Source organism: Triticum aestivum, chromosome 7B (genome assembly GCF_018294505.1).
Source record: "Triticum aestivum cultivar Chinese Spring chromosome 7B, IWGSC CS RefSeq v2.1, whole genome shotgun sequence".
NCBI classification, from domain to species: Eukaryota; Viridiplantae; Streptophyta; class Magnoliopsida; order Poales; family Poaceae; genus Triticum; species Triticum aestivum.
Window position 1 is genome coordinate 118,226,939 of NC_057813.1, and position 23,586 is coordinate 118,250,524.

Consider the following 23,586-nt stretch of genomic DNA (forward strand, 5'->3'; position numbering starts at 1 on the left):
CGGTAGTACCGTGGGCTCTGGCCAGGCTTAGCAGCATGAGCGGAAGTAGGGGCGGATGTATTTTTTTACATCCGTGCCCTACGCGGTAGTACCACTCTTCGTGTGCGGTAGTACCGTGCCGAAGTTTTGCGCAGGTCCTCCCTCAGCGGAAGTAGGTACGGAAGTAATTTTTTACGTCCGTGCTTTCTCTGTGCCTAGTGTTGCCTGCCTTACGGTAGTACCGTAGGGGCGCGCGGTAGTACCGCTCCAGCGGTTGTACCGCTCGTTGCCCTGTGCAACAGGCCTTCATCTGGCCAGAGCTGCACATGCGGTAGTACTGCAACCTGCAGCGGTAGTACCGCAGCCAACCGCGGTAGTACTGCAGCTCCCTGCGGTAGCACCGCATCGTGCGGGCTGAGTGAGGGGATAACGGTTGTTTTTTCTCCCCACCTATAAAAGGGGGTCTTCTTCCCCATTGAGAGATATCCTTTGAGCTCGTGTTCTTCCCCCATTGTTGACCTTCTTCGAGCTTGCTAACTCTCAATCCCTCCATGGATTCTTGCTAGTTTTTGAGGGAAAAGAAAGAGGAGATCAAGATCCACATTTCCACCAATCACTTTCTCCTCTATGTGAGGGGAACCCCTTGGATCTAGTTCTTGGAGTTCTTGGTGTTCTCCTTCTTGTTCTTCCTCTCATTTTCCTCCCTAGCATTAGTTGCTTCGGTGGGATTTGAGAGAGAAGGACTTGGGCACTCTGTGTGCCCTTGCCATTGCATTTGGTGCATCGGTTTGAGTTCTCCATGGTGATACGTGGAAGTTACAAGTTGAGAAGCTTATTACTCTTGGGTGCTTGGTGCCCTTGAGCTTGTTCCTCTTGGGTGCTTGGGCGCCCTAGACGGTTGGTGGTGTTCGGAGCTCAATCATTGTGGTGTAAAGCTCCGGGCAAGCGTCGGGGTCTCCAATTAGGTTGTGGAGATCGCCCCGAGCAATTTGACGGGTACCGATGACCGCCCCCAAGGGTTGCCAAAGTGTACGGGTTCGGTGACCGCCCCCAAGGGTCGCCATTTGTACAGGTTCGGTGACCGCCCTCAAGGGTCCCTTAGTGGAATCACGGCATCTTGCATTGTGCGAGGGCGTGAGGAGATTACGGTGGCCCTAGTGGCTTCTTGGGGAGCATTGTGCCTCCACACCGCTCCAAACGGAGATTAGCATCTGCAAGGGTGTGAACTTCGGGATACATCATCGTCTCCGCGTGCCTCGGTTATCTCTTACCCGAGCCCCTTTACTTATGCACTTTACTTTGTGATAGCCACATTGTTCTTTGTCATATATCTTGCTATCACATAGTTGCTTATCTTGCTTAGCATAAGTTGTTGGTGCACATAGGTGAGCCTAGTTGTTGTAGGTTTTGTGCTTGAAAAATTAACTGCTAGGTTTATTCCGCATTTGTTCAAGCCTAAACCGTAATTATTTTAAAGCGCCTATTCACCCCCCTCTAGGCGACATCCACGATCTTTCAACTGGCTTCTATGCCACCTTTCTCATATGGTGCACGCAGAGTGATGAATTCTTTGTCACCCCTTCAGATGTGGGTGGTGAATAAAAAGAACTAATCTCTTATGCAGGGTCAGGTCTCCAGACGTGCTCAAAACATATGAAGAATTTGCTGAAAACCTGAATTTTCCTGAAAGGATGCAGGCTAATCATGAAAGAATGATTGTTCATTTCACACGTCCTCATACTCATTTATCTATGTTGTTCCTTGATGAAATTGATCTGATGATATTGATGTCATATTCTTCACTAATGAAGTATATGAGTTCGTAAGTTGCACTAATTCATCTGTAGGATGATCAACCCAAAGCAAACGAGTGGGTCCTCGATAGTGGATGTACGAATCACATGACTGGTGACAAGAATCTATTGATGGATGCACCTTTATCACCACCACATCTGAAGCATACCATCTTCGCAGACAAAGGCAAAAGTCAGGTATTGGGTCTAGGTAAGGTTGCGATCTCAAAGGATCGACACATGGACAAAGTCATGCTTGTCGAGTCCTTAGGATACAACGTCATGTCTGTCTTGATGCTTTGTGATCTTGATATGGTTTTTGTCTTTGGAAGATATCCTTGTGTTGTGATCATGGAAGCTGACCATTCCAAAGTCTTCGAAGGCTTTAGGAGAGGAGACTTGTATATTGTTGATTTCTCTACAGGACCACAACCAGCCGTGTGCTTACTTGCAAAAGCTTCAGAAGGCTGGCTATGGCATGGACAACTTGGTCATGCTGGCATGCGGAATCTGCACATGCTTGCGAAGAAGAAGAATGTCATTGGCATTGAGAATGTCAAATTCCTCAAAGGTCACTTATGGCGGAGCTTGTTAAGCTGGAAAGATGGCAAAGGCCAAGCATCCAGCAAAGACTGTCATGAATACCACTCGACCATTTGAATTGCTTCATATGGATCTCTTTGGTCCTAACCATTATTCTGCAATTCTGAATGATGCATCTCAATATGGATTTGTTATTGTTGATGATTATTCCCGTTTCACATGGGTGCACATTGTCACTTACAAACATGAAGTGCAGGAAGTCTTCAAACGATTTTCCTCGAGAGCTTCAACCAACTTTGGTGTCAAGATCAAGCACATCAGAACTGACAATGGGACCGAGTTCAAGAATTCCGGTCTTGATGGCTATCTTGATGAACTTGGTATTACTCATGAGTTATCTGCTCCTTATACTCCTCAGCAGAATGGTGTCGTGGAGCGCAAGAACAGAACCCTCGCTGAAATGGCTCGCAAAGAGAGCACCTACCTTCTGTGATAGATGAACCAGCACCTGAGGATTCTATCAAGTTCAAGGCTATTGAGGATGTCATCCCTACCGAAGAATCTGCCGAAGAGTTCATTCCAGATCGTGATGATCACCGGGTTGGCGCACCTAAAGAAAATGGTGCTGAAGAAAATGCTCCTGAAGGGAATGCTGATCAAATTCCTCGAAGACAAGCCACTCATCCTCGCATTGCTAACGAAGTGCAAATTGAGAAGATCATTGATGACATTGAAGCACCAGGTCCTCTCACACACTCAAAATCTTCACATTTATCTAACTTTTGTGGGCACTTTGCTTTTGTCTCTATCTCAGAGCCCACTAAGGTAGATGAAGCATTTCTGGAGCATGAGTGGATTCAGGCTATGCAAGAAGAATTACATCAGTTCGAGCTCAACAACGTCTGGGAACTGGTCAAACGTCCAGATCCTCGCAAGAACAACATCATTGGCACAAAATGGATCTACCGCAACAAGCAAGATGAAAATGGCCTTGTGGTCAGGAATAAGGCATGGCTTGTAGCTCAAGGCTACACACAGGTTGAGGGAATTGATTTCGATGAAACTTTTACACCTGTTGCTAGACTTGAGGCTATTCGCATATTACTTGCTTACGCTAACCATCATAATATCACTTTATATCAAATGGATGTGAAAAGTACATTCCTCAGTGGTAAGCTTGAGGAAGAAGTATATGTTGCTCAACCACCAGGTTTTGAAGATCCAAAGCATCCTGACAAAGTCTTCAGACTCAACAAGGCCATGTATGGCCTCAAGCAAGCCCCTCGGGCGTGGTATGATTTTTGAAGGAATTCCTCATGAAGAGAGGCTTCAAACCCGGTTCACTCGACCCAACTCTTTTCACAAAATCTTATGATGATGAATTGTTTGTGTGCCAAATATATGTTGATGATATTATCTTTGGCTGTACTGACCAACGTTATAGTGATGAATTTGCCTATATGATGAGTGAAGAATATCAAATGTCTATGATGGGAGAATTGAAATTCTTTTTAGGTCTTCAAATTCGTCAACAGCGCAATGGCATATTCATATCTTAGGAGAAATACCTCAAAGATGTATTGAGGAAATTCGGCATGCAAGACTGCAAAGGGGTCAAAATTCCAATGCCCACAAATGGCCATCAATGCTCTGATGAAAATGGTCAAGACTTCGATCAAAAGGTATACCGCTCCATGATTGGCTCTTTATTGTACCTATGTGCATCTAGGCCAGATATTATGCTTAGTGTTTGAATTTGTGCCCGATTTCAAGCTACACCAAAGGAATCACACCATAAGGTTGTGAAGCATATTCTTCAATATCTAGCTCACACACCAACACTTGGATTATGGTATCCCAACAGCTCTTCATTTGATCTCATTGGATATTTGGACTCTGACTATGCTGGTGATCACGTGGACCGCAAGTCAACATGAGGCACATGCCATTTCCTCGGACAATATTTGGTCTGTTGGTCCTCGAAGAAACAGAACTGCGTATCACTCTCCACTGCAGAAGCTGAGTACATTGCTGCTGGATCATGTTGTGCTCAATTACTATGGATGAAGCAAACACTCAAGGACTATGGCATCAACGTGAAGAATGTGCCTCTCTACTGCGACAATGAGAGCGCAATCAAGATTGCTCATAACCTAGTTCAGCACTCGAAGACAAAGCACATCCAGATTCGTTATCATTTTCTTCATGATCATGTGTTGAAGGGTGATATCTCCATCAACCACGTAAGCACTGAAGATCAGCTGGCTGATATCTTCACTAAGCCCTTGGATGAGAAGAGATTTAGCAAGTTGCGGTGTGAGCTAAATATCCTAGAATCTTCGAATGTTCTCTGAAATGGACACTCATCCTAACACTTATGCTGACTTGATGACTTAGATGTGCACCACACGAAGTAACGTTTTACTTCAATCAATGAAGACTAACCCTCTAAGTGTGAGAAATTGACTCGCAGTGCCCTACGACAATTGTACGCGGTGTCTGAAGTCAACTTTCTTATACGGTGGAATACTCCACCACCAAAAGTTGAAAATCTTCAATTTGAGTTTTTCCTTAGTTTTGAAATTCCTCAGTTTTTCAAATTCTTCAACTTTGCAATGTATTCACTATTTCTGTCGTTTGTCTTTATTTGAATATATATATATATATATATATACATATATATATATATATATATATATATATATGAGTTTATGTCCTCTACAACATTCACTTATTGCTAATTCTTCAAGTTGAATTTTTCCGCTAAGTGAATGTGATCGGACCCTTCCCCCTCTATGCTAAACTCAATCTAATCTTTTCACAAATTCTTCATGTGCGTTCTAATTTGAAACTCGTTCAAAATCTTCACTGTGTCCTTAACAGCTGAAGAAATTGCGAACAGAATCTTAAAATAATCTTATCTAAATTTCCGGTTTTGTCGCTCAAACCGTTCCGCATCCCACGACAATACTTACCTACTCACCCATGATCCTACAAGATTGCCACCTCACAGTACGTGGGTGACACATGTCACATGAATGAGAAGGGCCAGGGGCACGTTCGTCCAAAATCTTCAGGCGTACAGTTTTTCACTGCCACTATAAATACCCTTGCCTCTTCCTCACTTCACTTTTACTCCGCTCGATCTCACTCCCGCTCGAGCTTCCCAAACCCTAGCGCCGCCGCTACTTCATCGTCGCCGGCAAGGAAGAGCTTCACTGCCTCGACCTCATCGCCGTCGTACTCGCGCCGGTTGCGGATTTCTTCACTCCACCGCCGCCGTAGCTGTCTTCCTCTGCCGAGTTAGGGTGTGGAAGATCTGAACGGACGAACTTCACTTCAACACTTCCCAGTTCGTCGTGTTCTTCATCAAGGGGTAATTAAAAGTTACTTTTACTGCCCGCTTTGATTCATGCGTTTTTCTTGAAAATCTTCAAAGGTGTTTGTTCTTCAAATCTTCACACACAAAACACCTCACATCTTATATGTTCTTGATTAGTTTCTCTAAGCAATGATTTTCTTCAAGATTCCTCAATTGTGTGGATTTTCAAATCTGTACAACTCTGGAACCTAAGATTAAGAATGCTTAGTGAAATTCTTCAAGACTCATCTGGTCAAATTCCTCGAACCTATTCTTATTAAAAATCTTCTAAGAACGCATATGACCTCTCCAAATTCCTCGCAACTATACTCTGTTCACAGGTACTCATCTCCGCTGCTGAATCACTAGGTTCTCATCAACTTAACTCATTTGCAGCATTCCTCGAAGAAAAGTTGCATACCTCTTCAGAAACTTCAGTTGCTCATATTCCTCAGCTGAAGAAAATGCGCGATGGTAAGAAGCCACAGAAGGGAGGAAAGAGGCCTGAGGTCAATACTGTGTTTGAAATCCCTGAGGACATTTATGCTGGATATTGCACTCCTGATGAGGCCAAGTTTGGCAAGGAGGACAAGAATCAGCGCAAGGTGCGCATACAACGGATTGAGAGGAGATGGGCACGAGAATGGAGGGAGTACACGTATGTTACTCCCAAGTACATGAAGAAATTCGCGCTCAACCCTCCATGCTCAAGACCTCCATTGGCACTTGGCCAACTGGCGAATCCCACCAGCCTCAAGCGCGGTGAGGATTATGCTGATGAATGGGCAAGGCGCCAGGTCAAACTGACCAAACAAGCAAAGGAAGCAGTGAGGAAATTCAATGAAGACTCTGATGCTACTGCTACCGCTGCTGAGGCCTCTACTAGTAAGCCCAGGAAGGCGATGCCTAAGAACCCTGCTCACAAGTCAAGTGCTTCTCCTTCAATGCCCTCACGGCCAAGCTCCTCAGCAATGCCCTCAATGCCAGTATCTTCAAAGCCCTCGCGACAAATTCCTCAGTCTGCTCCTCCTCCTCCAAAGTCCTCAGTTCCTCCAACAAAGTCTTCAGCTGCTCCGACCAAATCCTCGGCACCTGTGCATCTTGCCACGTGCCAAAGGACAACTGGCATCTCTATTGCTTCAGGAGCATCTGCCAGCTCCACTGCTGCACCAAATTCCTCAGCTGGCCCCAGCTGCTGAAGAAAAAGGCCACTGCTGGACGAGGCCTACGACCAAGTCCTCAGAAGAAGCAAGTCGCCTTCCAAGTGCCCTCTGATGACGATGAGGCTGATGATGAAGAACTTGCTAAAATCATCAGAGACAGGCAAGCCAGGGCCGCAAGAGCCAAAGGCAGCAATGTGCCACTACTATTGGATCCAAAGTTGATCCTCGACTTCATTGACTTATGGCACAAGGTCCCTAACATGCGTTTGCCGGAGATGAACCTCACTCCTGGTCAAAGTCATGTTTTGACTCACTTCATTGAGGAAGAGAAGTGGAAATATGAACAAGGCAGGCAACTGAAGAAAGCACAGTACAAGAAACAGCGCTACCTCAAGGACAATGTCCTCACTCTTACCCCAGAACAACTCATTGCTTTGCAAACTAAAATCAAGCAACTGAGTGATGATTTCAATCGGTACTATGCTGATTGGAAGGGGTCAAAGGTTTGGTTCGTCAATTTGACAAAGACATTTACTTCAACTGCCACTACTCCTGTGCACGTTGAAATTCCTCAGGCTGAAGCATCTGCTCAGCCTACTGAACAACATGCCAGCACCGCTAATGTCAGTCAGGTTGCTGAAGAAAATGAGTGTACCAGGGTTGATGACTCCACTCTAGCCACTAAAGAAACTGCCAGGGCATCCACTAGTGGTGCGCCTAAAGAAAATGAAGAAGTCAGGGCAATTGCAACAGTTGCGCCTAAAGAAAATGAACCAAGATCCTCTACACCTCCTATATCTACACCAGCTCCGATCCTTCCATCTGCATTAGATGTGAAGAAGACCAAGGCTGCAGAGCATGCAGCGATGAAAAAGAGGAAGGCATCAGATTCTTCAGCTCCGAAGAAAATGAAGCCTTTGACAAGTTCAGCTGAAAATCCTATTGATGACATTCCTGTCTCTTTCATGCCATCAAAGGACCTTGTTCCGTTTGGTGAACAATATGTGATTCCCGAGGAATCCGATGACGAAACTCCTTCTGCTGCTTCGATAGAATCCCTTCGACCCCAGTCATCTCCTCACCTATGCCCCAGTTCACTCCTAAAGAGGCAGGTGTTGAAGAAATGGAAGATGAGGATGTAGACATCGGCTGTACCACACCCATACTGAATGATGACTTTTGGGAAAGTCAGCACCCCAACTCGCCATTGTTCACTCCTCTCCAAGCAATTCCTCAGTCCCCATCAGCTACTGAAGTACATATGGGATCTGATGAACCTCGTGTAACCCCGTCCATCCATGAAGAAATTCCAGTCACTAGTGCTGAAGAAAATGAGAATGAAGAATTGATGACCCATGCTGCAGCTGCAGAAGAACCTGAAGTTCCTCGGCATGAGGAACCTGAGATTTTGATTCCTGAGGTGGTACTGCAGATAACCGATACCCCTCAACCCAAGCCAAAGAATCCCTTCTCCAAGAAGCCAAAATTCAAGGCTGATGATTTCTTCGGCGAGCATGTGTTCTTCACTGAATTCAACCCATATGACAATGCCCGTCTTAGAAGGAAGCGCTTCTGGACTGCCAGCCAGGCCAACTTCTATTCCTCAATTCTCTTCGACAAGGACAAAGTCTTCAACCACGAGCACATTCCTCACGTGGACATGGAATCCATGCCTTGCTTCACACCAGTCCTCAGTATGATCCACGATGCAGGTCTGCTTAACTTTTGCACTGACATCGTTGACTGGAATGAAGAGCTAATTTTTCAGTTCTATGCAACACTACATATCACTGGTGAAGCAAATGACATCAACACTTGGGTGTTGGACTGGATGACCGGAAACACTCACTATAAGGCACCAGCCTCTGAATTGCTTCGTGCCTTGCCACTCAGTCCTCCACCTGAAGGTGCTCGTTGTTTGTATGATGAGCCTGAACTCACTGCTCACTATATGCAAGTGCTCATGAAGCCGCTGAAGCCTGGTCAAGCCCCAAGGACCAAATTCCTAGTTGTAAGTGCATCTAGTGCCACCCTTAGTTGGTTTTGGAGTATTGACGACAAAGTTGGTTGAGGGACTAATGCGTTTGTGAGAATTGCAGGATAACGCAGGTAGTGTCCCTCATTGATTCGGTTTACCTACCGGAGATGACCCCTAAAAATGTATGAAGACATTGACGACAATGGTGGTATGTGAGGATATTCATATTGAAGACTATGACATGAGAAGACATTGAGTGAAGACTATGGAGTGCGAAGACTGTGTTGTTTCGTTGTTTCCTTTTCTTCTTTGTTGAGTCATAGGAACCACCGTACTGTTAAGTGGGGTCCAAGTGAACAAAGTCAGAATGATTGAAGTGATGCTCAACCCAAATCCCATGTCTTCGAGCGAAGACAATGAGAGCAAATCTTATCCAGAGCTGGATGAGTCAGCTTTGCTTGTAGCCTAAGTAAAGTTGATGTGTGTGTTTGAAATCTGACCATTGGAACACGTGTCAGTTCCTTAGTGACCCAGGGTCATTTCAGACATATCAGGTCGGGTTGCCTTGTGGCTATAAATAGCCCACCCCCTACACCATAAATTGGTGGCTGCTCAGAGTTAGTTCACGGCTTTTGTCGTTTGAGAGCAACCCACCTCAAAGCCTTTGAGAGAGAGAAATCCTTGCGAGGACAAAGCCCAAACACCCAGAGCCAAAGAGTGTTAGGCATCACTGAAGTCTTTCTGTCTGAGTGACCTGAAGACTTATTACACTTGAGGACTGTGTATCCTCCAGTCGGTTAGGCGCCGCGTTCTGAGCATCCAAGAGTCATTGTGGATCGCCGGTGAACGAAGTCTGTGAAGGTTCGGAAGTCTACCTTGAAGACTTACCAGAGTGATTGGGCGAGGACTGTGTGTCCTTAGCTCAAGGGGAATAAGGTGAAGACGCGGTCTTCTGAGTTGAATCTCAGCCTCCCTAACCAGACATACAGTTGTCACAGCAACTAGAACTGGTCCAACAAATCCTGTGTCTTCAACAAGTGTCTGGTTCTATCCTCTCCCTCCCTTTACTTTGAGTTTGTCTTCGTGAAGTCATTGCCTATTTGTCGTAGCTGTTTGACTTCATTGCTTGACTACTGTCATTGGTTGGCTTCATACTATCTTCCATCCTGATCCTTACTACCAAGCTGCTATTAGTCTTTGTACTTTCACATTATTGCATACTTGACTATGGTTTGCTTGTTGTAGTTTATCTTCCGCTGCATATCAATTAGGTCATTTCTATTGTTTGTCTTCGAAACTTCCACGTTTTGAAGACTTTGATAAAAATCGCCTATTCACCCCCCCCTTCTAGTCGATAACTAGCACTTTCAATTGGTATTAGAGAAAGGTACTCCCTTGTTCTGTGTGATTCGGTTTAACCACCTGGAGTTTAGCTATGTCGACTGCAGGGATAATCAAAGTCTCCACTGCTTGCCCCGTGTTCGATGGAACTGAATATCCCTACTGGAAGAATAAGATGTGCATGCATCTTAAAGCCATTGATGTCAACCTCTGGTATGTCGTCAAGAACGGCGTTCCCAAAACTGGTGAAGGTGTCGCCCCTACTGATGTCAAGAAGTTCATTCAACTAGACTCGACTGCAAAGAACATCATCTGTGGTCATCTGACCAAAGGACAGTATGGCCGTGTGAGTGCTCTAGAAACGTCAAAGCTAGTCTGGGACTGGCTATCCAAGGTCAACGAAGGCGTCTCAACTCAGAGAGATCAAAGGATCAGTGTTCTTCACAACCTCTTCAACCGCTTCAAGAGAAACGACAATGAAAATGTCCAGCTCACGTTTGATACCCTCACCGACATCACAAATGAGCTTCAGGCTCTCGGCGCCACTGAGATTACCAAGCATGAAATCGTCAAGACACTACTGAGATCACTTGATAGATCCTTTGACACCCTTGCCCTCATGATACAAGAACGCCCTAACTTGAAGACACTCGATCCGTCTAATATACTTGAGAGGCTCAACACACATGAGTTCCAGCTTTCTGAGAAAAGAGATATCTATGGTCCCAACTATGGTCGAACTCGCGCTTTGAAGGCAAAAGTTGTTTCCTCATCTGAAGAAGAATCTGACTGCGGTTCTGATGATCCTGAAGACATTGGAAAGGAACTTGCTATGCTTGTGAAGAAGTTCCAGAAGTTCACCAAGAAGAAGGGCTTCAGAAAGTCTTCACGATCTAGCTCAAGAAATGATGAAGCTTCCACTCATGACAACAAGAAGAGAACATGTCACAAGTGCAAGAAACCTGGACACTATATCTCACAGTGGGACAATGAGAAGAAGAAACAGAAGAGCAAGGAATATGATTCTGATGACAAGAAGAAGAAGAAATCTACAAAGTCTTCTTCCAAGTCCTCATCAAGGTCTTCATCTCATAAGAAGAGCTCATCTGGCAAGGCTCGTGCTTTTGTTGGCAAGGAAATGGATTTAGAGGAGGAGTCTGCTTCTGAGGAGGCGGAGGTGGAATCTGAAGAGGAGTCCGACCCTAGCGTTGCAAGTCTGGCTCTAGCCACAGCCTATGTTGCCAAGTCCATCTTCAACACTGAAGACAATGACTTCCACACCAACGCTGAGGCTGATGACAAGGACGATCCTGCTCCCACCTACTGCTTCATGGCACGTGGTGCCAAGGTAAAATCACGTGATGCTTACTTTCAAACGTCAAGTGAAGATGACTCTGATTGTGAATCCAAACCCAGCTACAAAACACTTGCTAAAATTGCAACTGAACAACAAAAGGCTATGGAACATACTCAAAAACTGTTAGACAAAAGCGATGACCTGTTGGAGACATAAAAAATCTGCATGCTAAGTACCAAGAACTTGAAAGTCTTCATGAGACGCTCTCAACCACTTATGAAAAGCTCTCCTATGATTATCTTCAAAGGAAGCAAGAGCTTAAGAAATTGAAAGCGGCTCATGAAGATCTTCAAAAGGAGAATAAGTCACTTCGCGCTCAACAGATCAGTTCCGCTCAGGATGGATTTGAACCACCTTGTCTAAAATGCATTGAGCGTGATAACGCTACCTCTGTTGCTGAATGTTCCACTGCTGCTACTGTTGCATTGTCTTCAACTACTGATGTGGAAACTAACCCCTCTGCGGAGGATACCACTACTATTGCTGATGAAAATGCTAGGTTGAAGACATTGCTTGAAACAGGGATGTATAAAAGTCTGAAAGGACATCAGACACTTTGCGATGTCCTCAAAAAGCAGATTCTGAACCGAAACCCTAGGAAAGAGGGTGTTGGGTTCGAGAGGAAAATGAATGTTGATGGTTCCTACTGGAAGCCTGAGCAGTATCCCAAAACCACATGGGTTGCTGCAAAGGGACCTTTAGTGGATCCATCCACCTTATCTGGCTTTACCTGTGCTAATCCTATTATCATTGATGAATCCTTTTATGCAAACTATAAACTGTTCAAAAATCAGAATGGTGAAGTGTTTTCCAGGTATATTGGTACTAGCTGCAGGAATGGACCACCTATGAAGAAGATCTGGTACCTAAGCAGTGTATTGAGAATCTTCATGTGAATGTCATCATGACACCACCAAGGAAGAAGACAAACCCCAGACCTATGGCTTCATATGACCCAAAGGCTTCATATAGATATAGGACTCACGTGAGTCACCCTAACGCCAATGTTTTGCAGGGAAATCGTACTCAAACGTATGAATATGAGCGTGTGTCTTCAAACCGCTATGTTCATAAAACTAAGAACTTTTCTGCTTATTCATACGAGTATCATCCATCTCCTGCAAGGCTATTTGCTAGGGCTTCAAGGCCAAAATTCTCAGATGCTGCACTTAGACTCATTGCTTCTAAGCCACCCCTGAAGATGTGGGTGGTGAAGAAGAATTAACTTTCTTTTGCAGAATAAGTTCTCCAGCCTGCAATCAAAGGCGTCCGATACTATTGTTGGGGACCTAAAACACATTAAGGGACACATGATAAAATGGTCTTACTATGTATTTCTCATGTGAATCGCTTACCAGTCATACTATGAGTTCTAACCTTGATCTAAGCTGTGATAATCCTTGTGTGCGTCAAATGCTTATGCTTCACAACACTTTTTGTGAAGCCTATCCTCCTAACTGCACTGTAGGGTATGACACTTCATGCTTCAGAGTGGATTATGGACAGCGGATGCACTAATCATATGACTGGTGATCGAAGTCTTCTCATGGACTCAACCTTACGTCCATCAGACAAGAGTCACATCACATTTGCTGACACTGGTAAAAGCAAGGTATTGGGTCTAGGTAGAGTTGCAATCTCAAAGGATCAACACATGGATAAAGTGATGCTTGTTGAATCCCTTGGGTTCAACTTAATGTCTGTCTCAATGCTTTGTGACTTGAACATGATTGTGCTATTTGGAAAATACCGTTGCCTTGTACTAATGGAATCTGACAAGTCTCTAGTCTTTGAAGGGTATCGGAAAGATGATCTATACATGGTAGATTTCTCAGCATGTCCACAGCTTGCCATATGTCTTCTTGCAAAAGCTTCAGAATGCTGGCTCTGGCATCGGAGGCTGGGGCATGCTGGCATGAGGAACTTACACACACTCATCAAGAAGAAGCATGTCATAGGCATTGAGGGTGTCAAGTTCAAGAAGGGTCATTTGTGTGGTGCCTGCGAAGCTGGAAAGATGACTAGGGCAAAGCACCCCTCGAAGACAATCATGATGACATCTCAACCCTTCGAGCTGTTACACATGGACTTATTTGGCCCTACTCACTACTCTACCCTCACGACAACAGCTTGTCTCTATGGCTTCGTCATTGTTGATGACTACTCAAGATATACATGGGTGCACATAATTCTCTACAAGACTGAAGTGCAAGATGTCTTCAGACGCATCGCCAATCGAGCCATGAACAATTATGGCATCAAGATCAAGCATATCAGAAGTGACAACGGCACTGAGTTCAAGAACACCGGGCTTGATCTTTATCTGGATACAATGGGAATCACTCATGAGTTTTCTGCTCCATACACACCTCAGCAAAATGGCATTGTAGAGCGCAAGAACAGAACCCTCATTGAGATGGCTCGAACAATGCTCGACGAGTACAAGACACCAAGAAAGTTCTGGCCTGAAGCTATTAATACAGCATGTCACATCATCAACCGTGTCTACATCCATAAGCTTCTGAACAAAACATCCTATGAGCTCCTTACTGGCAAGAAGCCAAATGTCAGCTACTTCAGAGTATTTGGTGCTAGGTGCTGGATCAAGGATCCCCATCAAAAGTCAAAATTTGCACCTAAAGCTCACGAAGGCTTCATGCTCGGTTACAGAAAGGACTCGCACTCTTACAGAGTCTTCAACCTCTATCTTTACAAAATCGTTGAAACTGTGGACGTGTGATTTGATGAAACCAATGGTTCACAAAGAGAGCTCCTGCCAAGTACACTAGATGAAGCTCCGCCCAGCGAATCTATCAAGCTGATGGGAACTGGTGAAATCATGCCTTCTAAAGCACAGCCTGAAGAGGAACTTATCATTTCTGTACCAAACCAACCTGAAGACAGTGCTCAGACCGAAGACAATCCTCCCAATGATGACAATGATCAGCAAGAGCAAGGTCTTTGTCCAGTTCATCCTCGTGTTGCAAATGAAGTACAAATTGAGAAGATAATTGATAGCATCAATGCACCTGGTCCACTTACTCGCTCAAGAGCAACACAGTTAGCAAATTTCTGTGGGCACTTTTCGTTTGTGTCAATATCAGAACCCAAGAAAGTTGCTGAAGCCTTTATGGAACCTGAATGGATTCAAGCTATGCAAGAAGAACTTCAACAGTTCAAGCTGAACAATGTTTGGGAACTAGTCAAGCGTCCTGACCCTCGCAAGCATAACATTATTGGAACAAAATGGATATATCGAAACAAGCAAGATGAGCATGGTCAAGTCGTCAGAAACAAAGCACGTCTTGTGGCTCAAGGATATACTCAAGTTGAAGGAATTGACTTCGATGAAACATTTGCTCCTGTGGCTAGGCTTGAAGCTATTCGCATACTGCTAGCCTATGCTAACCACCACAACATCTTACTATATCAAATGGATGTGAAGAGTGCATTCCTCAACGGCAAGATTGAAGAAGAAGTGTATGTTGCTCAACCACCTGGCTTTGAAGATCCAAAACATCCTGATATGGTGTACAAGCTAAACAAAGCACTATATGGCCTCAAACAAGCTCCTCGCGCTTGGTATGATACGATCAAAGACTTCCTGAAGAGCAAAGGCTTCAAACCTGGATCCCTCGATCCCACACTCTTCACGAAGACATATGATGGAGAACTGTTTGTGTGCCAAATATATGTGGATGACATTATCTTCGGCTGCACCAACCATAAGTATAGTGATGAGTTTGGATACATGATGCAAGAGCAATATCAGATGTCCATGATGGGTGAGCTGAAGTTCTTCCTTGGTCTTCAAATTCGTCAGCAAAGGAATGACATCTTCATATCTCAAGAAAAATATCTCAAAGACTGTCTGAAGAAGTTTGGAATGCAAGATTGCAAAGGTTACACGACGCCAATGCCAGCCAAACACCATCTGGGTCCCGACGACAATGGTAAAGAGTTTGATCAAAAGGTATACCGCTCCATGATTGGTTCTTTACTTTACCTATGTGCATCTAGGCCAGATATTATGCTTAGTGTTTGCATGAGTGCTCGATTCCAAGCGGCACCAAAGGAATCGCATCACTTAGCTGTGAAGCGAATTCTTCGATATTTGGCTTACACCCCAACACTCGGATTACGGTATCCAAAGGGCTCAAAATTTGATCTGGTTGGATTCTCGGATGCTGATTATGCTGATGACAAGGTGGATTGCAAGTCTACATCAAGCACATGTCACTTTCTGGGACGATCACTTGTCTGTTGGTCTTCAAAGAAGCAAAACTGTGTATCACTCTCAACTACTGAATCTGAATACATTGCTGCTGGATCTTGCTGCGCTCGGCTTCTATGGATGAAGCAAACTCTCAAGGACTATGGCGGCAATCTGAAACAAGTACCTCTCTTCTGCAACAACGAAAGCGCCATCAAGATTGCCAACAATCCAGTCCAACACTCGAAGACAAAGCACATTGAAATTCGTCATCACTTTCTCAGAGATCATGTCATGAAGAAAGATATTGACATCATTCACGTCAACACTGAAGAGCAACTGGCAGATATCTTCACAAAGCCCTTGGATAAGAAAAGGTTTTGCAAGTTATGGTGTGAGCTAAATATCTTGGAATACTCAAATGTCCTGTGATCAGGCACACATCCTAACACTTATGCATGTTGATGACTTAGATGTGCAACACACGAAGTAAAGTATATCTTCAATCAATGAAGACTTACATTCTGACTGTGAATACATTAACATGGAATTTGACTTCGGAGCGCCACGATAATTGTGCGCCGTGTCTGGGTCTAATACTTCCTATATGGTGGGTAACGCCACCACCAAATTTCTTGGTTTGAAGTGTTTCACTCATGGCGTTATTTTTGCAATGTCTTCGCATTTGGTTTGTCTTCAAATTTCAACTTGTCTTCATGATTTACTTCACTATGTTGATTTGATTGCTTTCTGATATATATACTAGTATTTTGTCCTCTACAGCATTCACTTATAGCTATGTCTTCCTTGTTGAATCTTTTGAACTAAGTGAATGTGATCGGACCCTAATCTCTCTATGCTTTCTATCTCAAACTCTATCTGTCCAAATCATATGCATTCTATTGAAACTGTCGAATGTCTTCTCTGCATCCTTGTCAGCAGAAGACACAGAGACAAACATTAAGTCTGTTTTAAATGATTCATCCTTATTGTTTGAAATCTGGAGAAGCCAGAACAACCATCCGACAAACCTGGCGGGCGTGGGAACGTGGGACAACTCTGAGTATGTTGCATGCTTGCCACGTGCCCCTCAGATGTGAACCGCCAGGGGCACCTGCGTAATTGTGCTATGCGGCACACTTCCTTGTAAATACATGTCCCCTGCGGTAACGAAAACCTTCTTCCACCTCTCCACCTCGTCAAAACCCTAGCGCCACCGCTAGCTGCCGACGACGCCAGCGACGAAGCGCTTAGCTGCCGCGACTTCTCCGACGCCGTCCTCACGCCGTCCGCGGACATCCTCCTCTCTGCCGCCGCCGTAGGTGTCCTCCGTCGCCAAGTTAGGGCACGGTGGATTGAAATGCTCGGTCTCCTATTTATCCCATCTAGCAGTTCTTCATGTGGTAAATACAACTCTATTTTTACCACCTTTTTGATCCTCAATGATTCATCCTATTTACCAAAATTGGTTTCTGCCTATACAATGTTAGATCTATTCTGTCTACATCTCATACTGCCTAGTATATTCACTTAAGCTTCATATCTAGTTAGATTCCTCACTTGTACTTATTCACGGATTCATACAAATCTGGAACCAACTCTCAACATATAAGTGAATGTCTTTGCAACATGAGGTCAATGTCTTCAAACTGATTTATCTTCAAAATCTTCTAAGAATGCATATGACCTCTTCCCCTTCCCTCGCATCTCTAATGCTGTCACAGGTACATGTCCGTGGGAGAATCCCTTGGTTCTCATAGTCTGCATTCGTTTGCAGAATTCTTACAGCAACACATTAACTCTCCCGAAGCCAGTTCCCGTTTGTCCAGCAAGCGAAAGCCTTTGAAGCCTTTGAACATATTGAAGCCATTCAGTTTGAAGTTCATGGCTGCAGAGAAATCAGTAAGGAAGGGTGGCAGACAGCGTCGAGGGGGAACATCAAAAGATTTGCCTGATGACCTCGCAGACCTTTACAAGACAGATCCTGAAGAGGATTATAATCAGCGCAAGACACGTAATCCAATGGATTCGACGATATTGGGCTGAACAATGGTTCAAATACAAGTTCGTGACCCAGGAATACGCTGAGAAGAATGCTATCAAAAGTCCTTGGGGTGATATTCTCCATCGAGGCCTTCCACCCAAGAATAGAGCTGAAGCTATTGCACAGGGTTTCTATCCTTGTATGGTCCGTGGACCACAGCCTGAAAATGCCGACCCATCATCATTGCTCTGGTGTCGTGATGATAATCTCTTCAAGCGCAACTTCCAGCATGCAAAGGCATCGGCCAAGGAAAACAAGAAGTCATTGGGATTAGACTTCAACCCTGGTCCCTCTGCTCCCCGTGCTAACGGCTCACGTGATGCAGAACCCAATGTCATCGGCCCCTTTTCAAACCTTGATGGCCTCATCACATACATCTTGGTCCAAGGTGCCAAAGTGGATCATTCTGATAATGATGATGACACTGATGAAGCCCCGGCTCCTCCTCCAAAGCCGCAGAAGCTAAAGAAGACTAAGGCTTCACGATCAGCTGCTCCTCCAAAAGCTTCACGTGCGAAGCCACTGGCCACTGCACCTCCTGAAGACAGTGTGCAGTCTGAAGATCTATCACGCATCTCCAAGAAGACGGAGAAGAAAAAGAAAATCATCAAGAATACTGATCAGACATTGACTCCTGCTGCCATTCTGCGAGAAGAGCACATTGATCTGTCCAGCGATGAAGATCTTGCAGATGATGCTCTTGAGCAACTAATCAAGAGCAAGGAAGAAGCAGAGATCTTCAATGATTTGCCTCTCTTTGATGTGGCAATCATCCATAACTTCATTGATGAGTGGTTTGACACCCCAAATCTCAGCTTTGATGATCTGCGACTTCCCATTGGCCTTAGCGTCACCTTCAATGGCGCCATTGCTTCTGAGCTAGCTCTTGCTCAGCACATCATTGAACTGAAGCACAAGATCGACTATGAGAAAGCTCAGTTCAAGAAGCATGTGGCCAAGCTCAGCGTGCAAGATGTTAAAAACTTCAAGATCATGCTGCACGAGCTCAAAGAAGCCTTTCACAAGAAGCACGAAGAAGCTAGAGGCTCTCGTGAGCGCATGAAGAGTCTGGCTGACAAGTGTGTGCTAGCCTACAATGAGGCTGAGAAGCGCAAGGCACTTGGTCGTCCTGGCATTGACCCCAGAATGGCTGCAAAGAAGAAGAAGCTATCAACTGTCCAATCTGCACCTTCAAGGCAGGATGAACCTCGCATAGTCTTCCCAAGCAGCATGACTGGCTCGAAGCCAAAGGTCATGTCTACCGCTTCAGAACTGAAGAAGACGAGGGTTGCCGAGGCTGAAGCCAGAAAAAGGAAAAACACAGAAGCCTCTGATGTTGCTCCCTCCAAGAAGAAGCACAAAACCAAGAAGAATCGGGCTGCTCCCACAGAGCCCTTAGTTGTTGAACCTATCTCAATGGTTCACGCTGCATCTGAACACCAAGAACGACGGATGATTGTTCATGAGCCTGCTTCCACAGAGGCTTATGAAGCTAAAGATATTCCAGCAGTTGATCCCATCGCTGCTGAAGACATTGGTCACCATGACAATGTTGAAGATGATGAAGTTCTTCCTCAGATCGAACACAACTTGGTATCATCGCCTGTTCCCACGAACAGCAAACTCATCAGCATTGGTCGTTCTCTAACGCCAATTGCTCAGGATGCATCATGGGCTGATCACCCCCAACAACAAGACTCCCCGAGTACTCCCCAACAACAACAAGTCACACCACTTGTGCAAGAAGAAGAGGGTGAGGCCCAGCCAACTCCATCTCCAAAGGCGTCGCCCGTATTACACAGGCTTCGCAAAGGACCAAGGCCTCAAGTCCCTCTTTCGAGCGTTCCAGAAGGAGAAGTGCACCACCAATCTGTTGCACGTCAAGTGTTTCCAAGAGCCACTCCGACTGTGAATGTCTCCGTGTCTGAAGCCAAAACTGTTGAAGACAATCCGGCTGCATCAGCCGATGACGAACAAGAAGAAGAACGTGTCCCTACTCCCCTCATTACTGAAGAAGTTGTTCCTGAAGTAAACGTGCCAGTGCCAGACCCTCCAGCTCATCAAGTGGAGGTTGAAAATCTTGAGGCTGCCACCACCAACACAAATGAAGCCAATGACGTAGTCATGGCTGAAGCAAGTGTGGAGCCTGCACCAACCAATATGCCAGAAGCCAATGCTGCAACTGCTCCTGAAGCTTCTGTTGTGCAGCCTGAAGCCTCTGTTGTTGCCACTGCTCCTATTCCGCCACCAAGGCCCCATACAATTGAGCAAGCATACAACCATGGCCAGCTAATCACTGTCAAATGGCCCGTTCTGGTCCCTCCGCCTAATGTCTCTGGTCCTTAGTTTGATTATCATATTGAGCATGGGCCTCAGGTCCAGAAACCAAATCCAAGACTCCCAAGGTTCCCAGGTACTGCCACCTCTGCAGGGTCCTTCAATGCAAATGGCTTCAAAAGCTACAACACCTTCTTTGACAGCGCAAAGAACCCCTACTCAAGGCCAAGAATATCATCTGATCGTTTCTGGAGCCATCAGTAGCGAAGCTATTACTCCTGCGTTCTATATGATCAAGGGCGCATTTTCCCTCATATGTGCCTCGACACTGAAGCCATTGCTGGACTACCATGCTTAGAAGAAGCACTTGACTGCTTTCGTGATGCAGGTGTGCTCAGCTTTGTGACAGACAAAGAACATTGGAATGAGGAACTTTTGCTTCAATTCTATGCTACCCTCCACATTCGCGGCTACAACAGGGATACAAAGACATGGGTTCTCGAGTGGATGACAGGAAATGTTCATCATTAAGCCAAAGCTCTTGACATCATTGATCTTACAGGCCTACCCACTCCCGGAGAGCTGTTCGAACCTGATTGTCAACTCCACCGCAATGCACTGGAAAGCATCTTCCATAAGCCAGAACCCAACATGAGCCAGATGTTGAGCATGATGAAGCCTCTGCCACATGACGCTGAATACCCAAAGGAGTTCTTTATTGATGACCTTGAGTATCTGCCTCACACAATATATCACATCATCACGCGGACTCTATGGCCTATCAAAGGGCATTCATCAGCTGCAAAACTCGAAGGAGCCATGAAGACATTGGTCTTTTACATCCTCAATGGCATCAGCTTCAATACATAAGAATTCTTCCTCCGGAAACTGGTTGCGTCTGGATCTGACCTTTTTGGCCTGAAATTCTATGCTCCATGGGTCATGCGCCTCATCAAGCTACACTCTGCTATCAACTATCAGTCATCTGCTCGCAATCATCTGATCTTTCTACCAGAGGTTGATATGTCAGTTGAAGCCATATACCCTGAGCCTGCCAAGAAGCCTCTTTGTCTTCAAAATGTTGAACACCAAAGCTTCACTCAGCCCATGGAAGGAGTCCAAGTAGTAACTCGTGTCTATCCAATGGCTGGGAACACTCGTCTGTCTCATCGTGCGCAAACAGAAGCTACTGAGAGCACAATTGCCCAAAGGCCTAAGAAGCGCTATCGCGTCCTAAATGACCGAGAACTTCTTGTGGCCCTGCATTAGAAACAAGACAAGCATCACTTCTGGCTCAAGTGACAGATGCAAAGCCTCTTGGTGGACGTAAATCGCATTCGAAATCTTGCCACCAAGAATGCCTTTGTCACTCACGAAACATGTCGGCGATCATGGAAGAGTTTGACACTGCTCAGTGCTGAAGCAGATCTTCAAGACGATGGCTTCACTGAAAGATTCAAGTTTGACTCCACTCCTCCACGGAATGTTGTCCTACGTCGAACTCCATCCCTTGAAGACTCTGACTATTCTTCCTCCGCGGCAACTGTGAATGCCAAAGTGATCAATGATGAAGACGATGCTACTTCACCGCCCCCTACTTCTGCACTCATTGACACTGCACCAAGTTCGTCTGCGCCGCCAAACAACAACGACAACCCAGCTGCTTCACCTACTCCTCATGAGGACGAGTAGATGCTCTATGTCTTCAAACCTTTTTGGTCATTACTGACAAAAGGGGGAGAAGCATATGAGTTTGATAGTCTTCAAGCGGGTTCATATGGGCGGTTGCTTTATATTTTGCCAAGTGATTACAACTCTTGCTTTTGATACATTTCGTTCTTTGAGTTGTAACACTTAAACTCGATGGTCGTCTACTACTTATTTGCTTTTCCATGTGCGATGATAACTTCCGCACTTAGATCATTCTGCAGACGTCCATTTTTCGTTATGCATGTCACTCTCCTAGTTATATCATTTCATGCATGATGAATTATCTTCATAAGTTGAAGAGGATCTCCACAAGTACAACCTGCCATGTGCATTTGCATACCAAAAGCAAATTACTTATATGCACATCTTTAGGGGGAGCCTTTGCCACTTATGAAGACAATACACTATCCTTTACAATTTCACATACTTCATTCCCGTTGAAAACTTCAACCAGTTTGTCATCAATCACCAAAAAGGGGGAGATTGTAAGTGCATCTAGTGCCACCCCTAGTTGGTTTTGGAGTATTGACGACAAAGTTGGTTGAGGGACTAATGCGTTTGTGAGAATTGCAGGATAACGCAGGTAGTGTCCCTCATTGATTCGGTTTACCTACCGAAGATGACCCCTAAAAATGTATGAAGACATTGACGACAATGGTGGTATGTGAGGATATTCATATTGAAGACTATGACATGAGAAGACATTGAGTGAAGACTATGGAGTGCCAAGACTGTGTTGTTTCGTTGTTTCCTTTTCTTCTTTGTTGAGTCATAGGAACCACCGTACTGTTAAGTGGGGTCCAAGTGAACAAAGTCAGAATGACTGAAGTGATGCTCAACCCAAATCCTATGTCTTCGAGCGAAGACAATGAGAGCAAATCTTATCCAGAGCTGGATGAGTCAGCTTTGCTTGTAGCCCAAGTAAAGTTGCCGTCTGTGTTTGAAATCTGACCGTTGGAACACGTGTCAGTTCCTTAGTGACCCAGGGTCATTTCGGACATATCAGGTCGGGTTGCCTTGTGGCTATAAATAGCCCACCCCCTACACCATAAATTGGTGGCTGCTTAGAGTTAGTTCACGGCTTTTGTCGTTTGAGAGCAACCCACCTCGAAGCCTTTGAGAGAGAGAAATCCTTGCGAGGACAAAGCCCAAACACCCAGCGCCAAAGAGTGTTAGGCATCACTGAAGTCTTTCTGTCTGAGTGACCTGAAGACTTACTACACTTGAGGACTGTGTATCCTCTATCCAGTTAGGCATCGCATTCTGAGCATCCAAGAGTCATTGTGGATCGCTGGTGAACGAAGTCTGTGAAGGTTCGGAAGTCTACCTTGAAGACTTACCAGAGTGATTGGGCGAGGACTGTGTGTCCTTAGCTCAAGGGGAATAAGGTGAAGACGCGGTCCTCTGAGTTGAATCTCAGCCTCCCTAACCAGACGTACAGTTGTCACAGCAAATGGAACTGGTCCAACAAATCATGTGTCTTCAACAAGTGACTGGTTCTATCCTCTCCCTCCCTTTACTTTGAGTTTGTCTTCGTGAAGTCATTGCCTATTTGTCGTACCTGTTTGACTTCATTGCTTGACTACTATCGTTGGTTGGCTTCATACTATCTTCCATCCTGATCCTTACTACCAAGTTGCTATTAGTCTTTGTACTTTCACATTATTGCATACTTGACTATGGTTTGCTTGTTGTAGTTTATCTTCCGCTGCATATCAATTAGGTCATTTCTATTGTTTGTCTTCGAAACTTCCACGTTTTGAAGACTTTGATAAAAATCACCTATTCACCCCCCTCTAGTCGATAACTAGCACTTTCACCATTGGC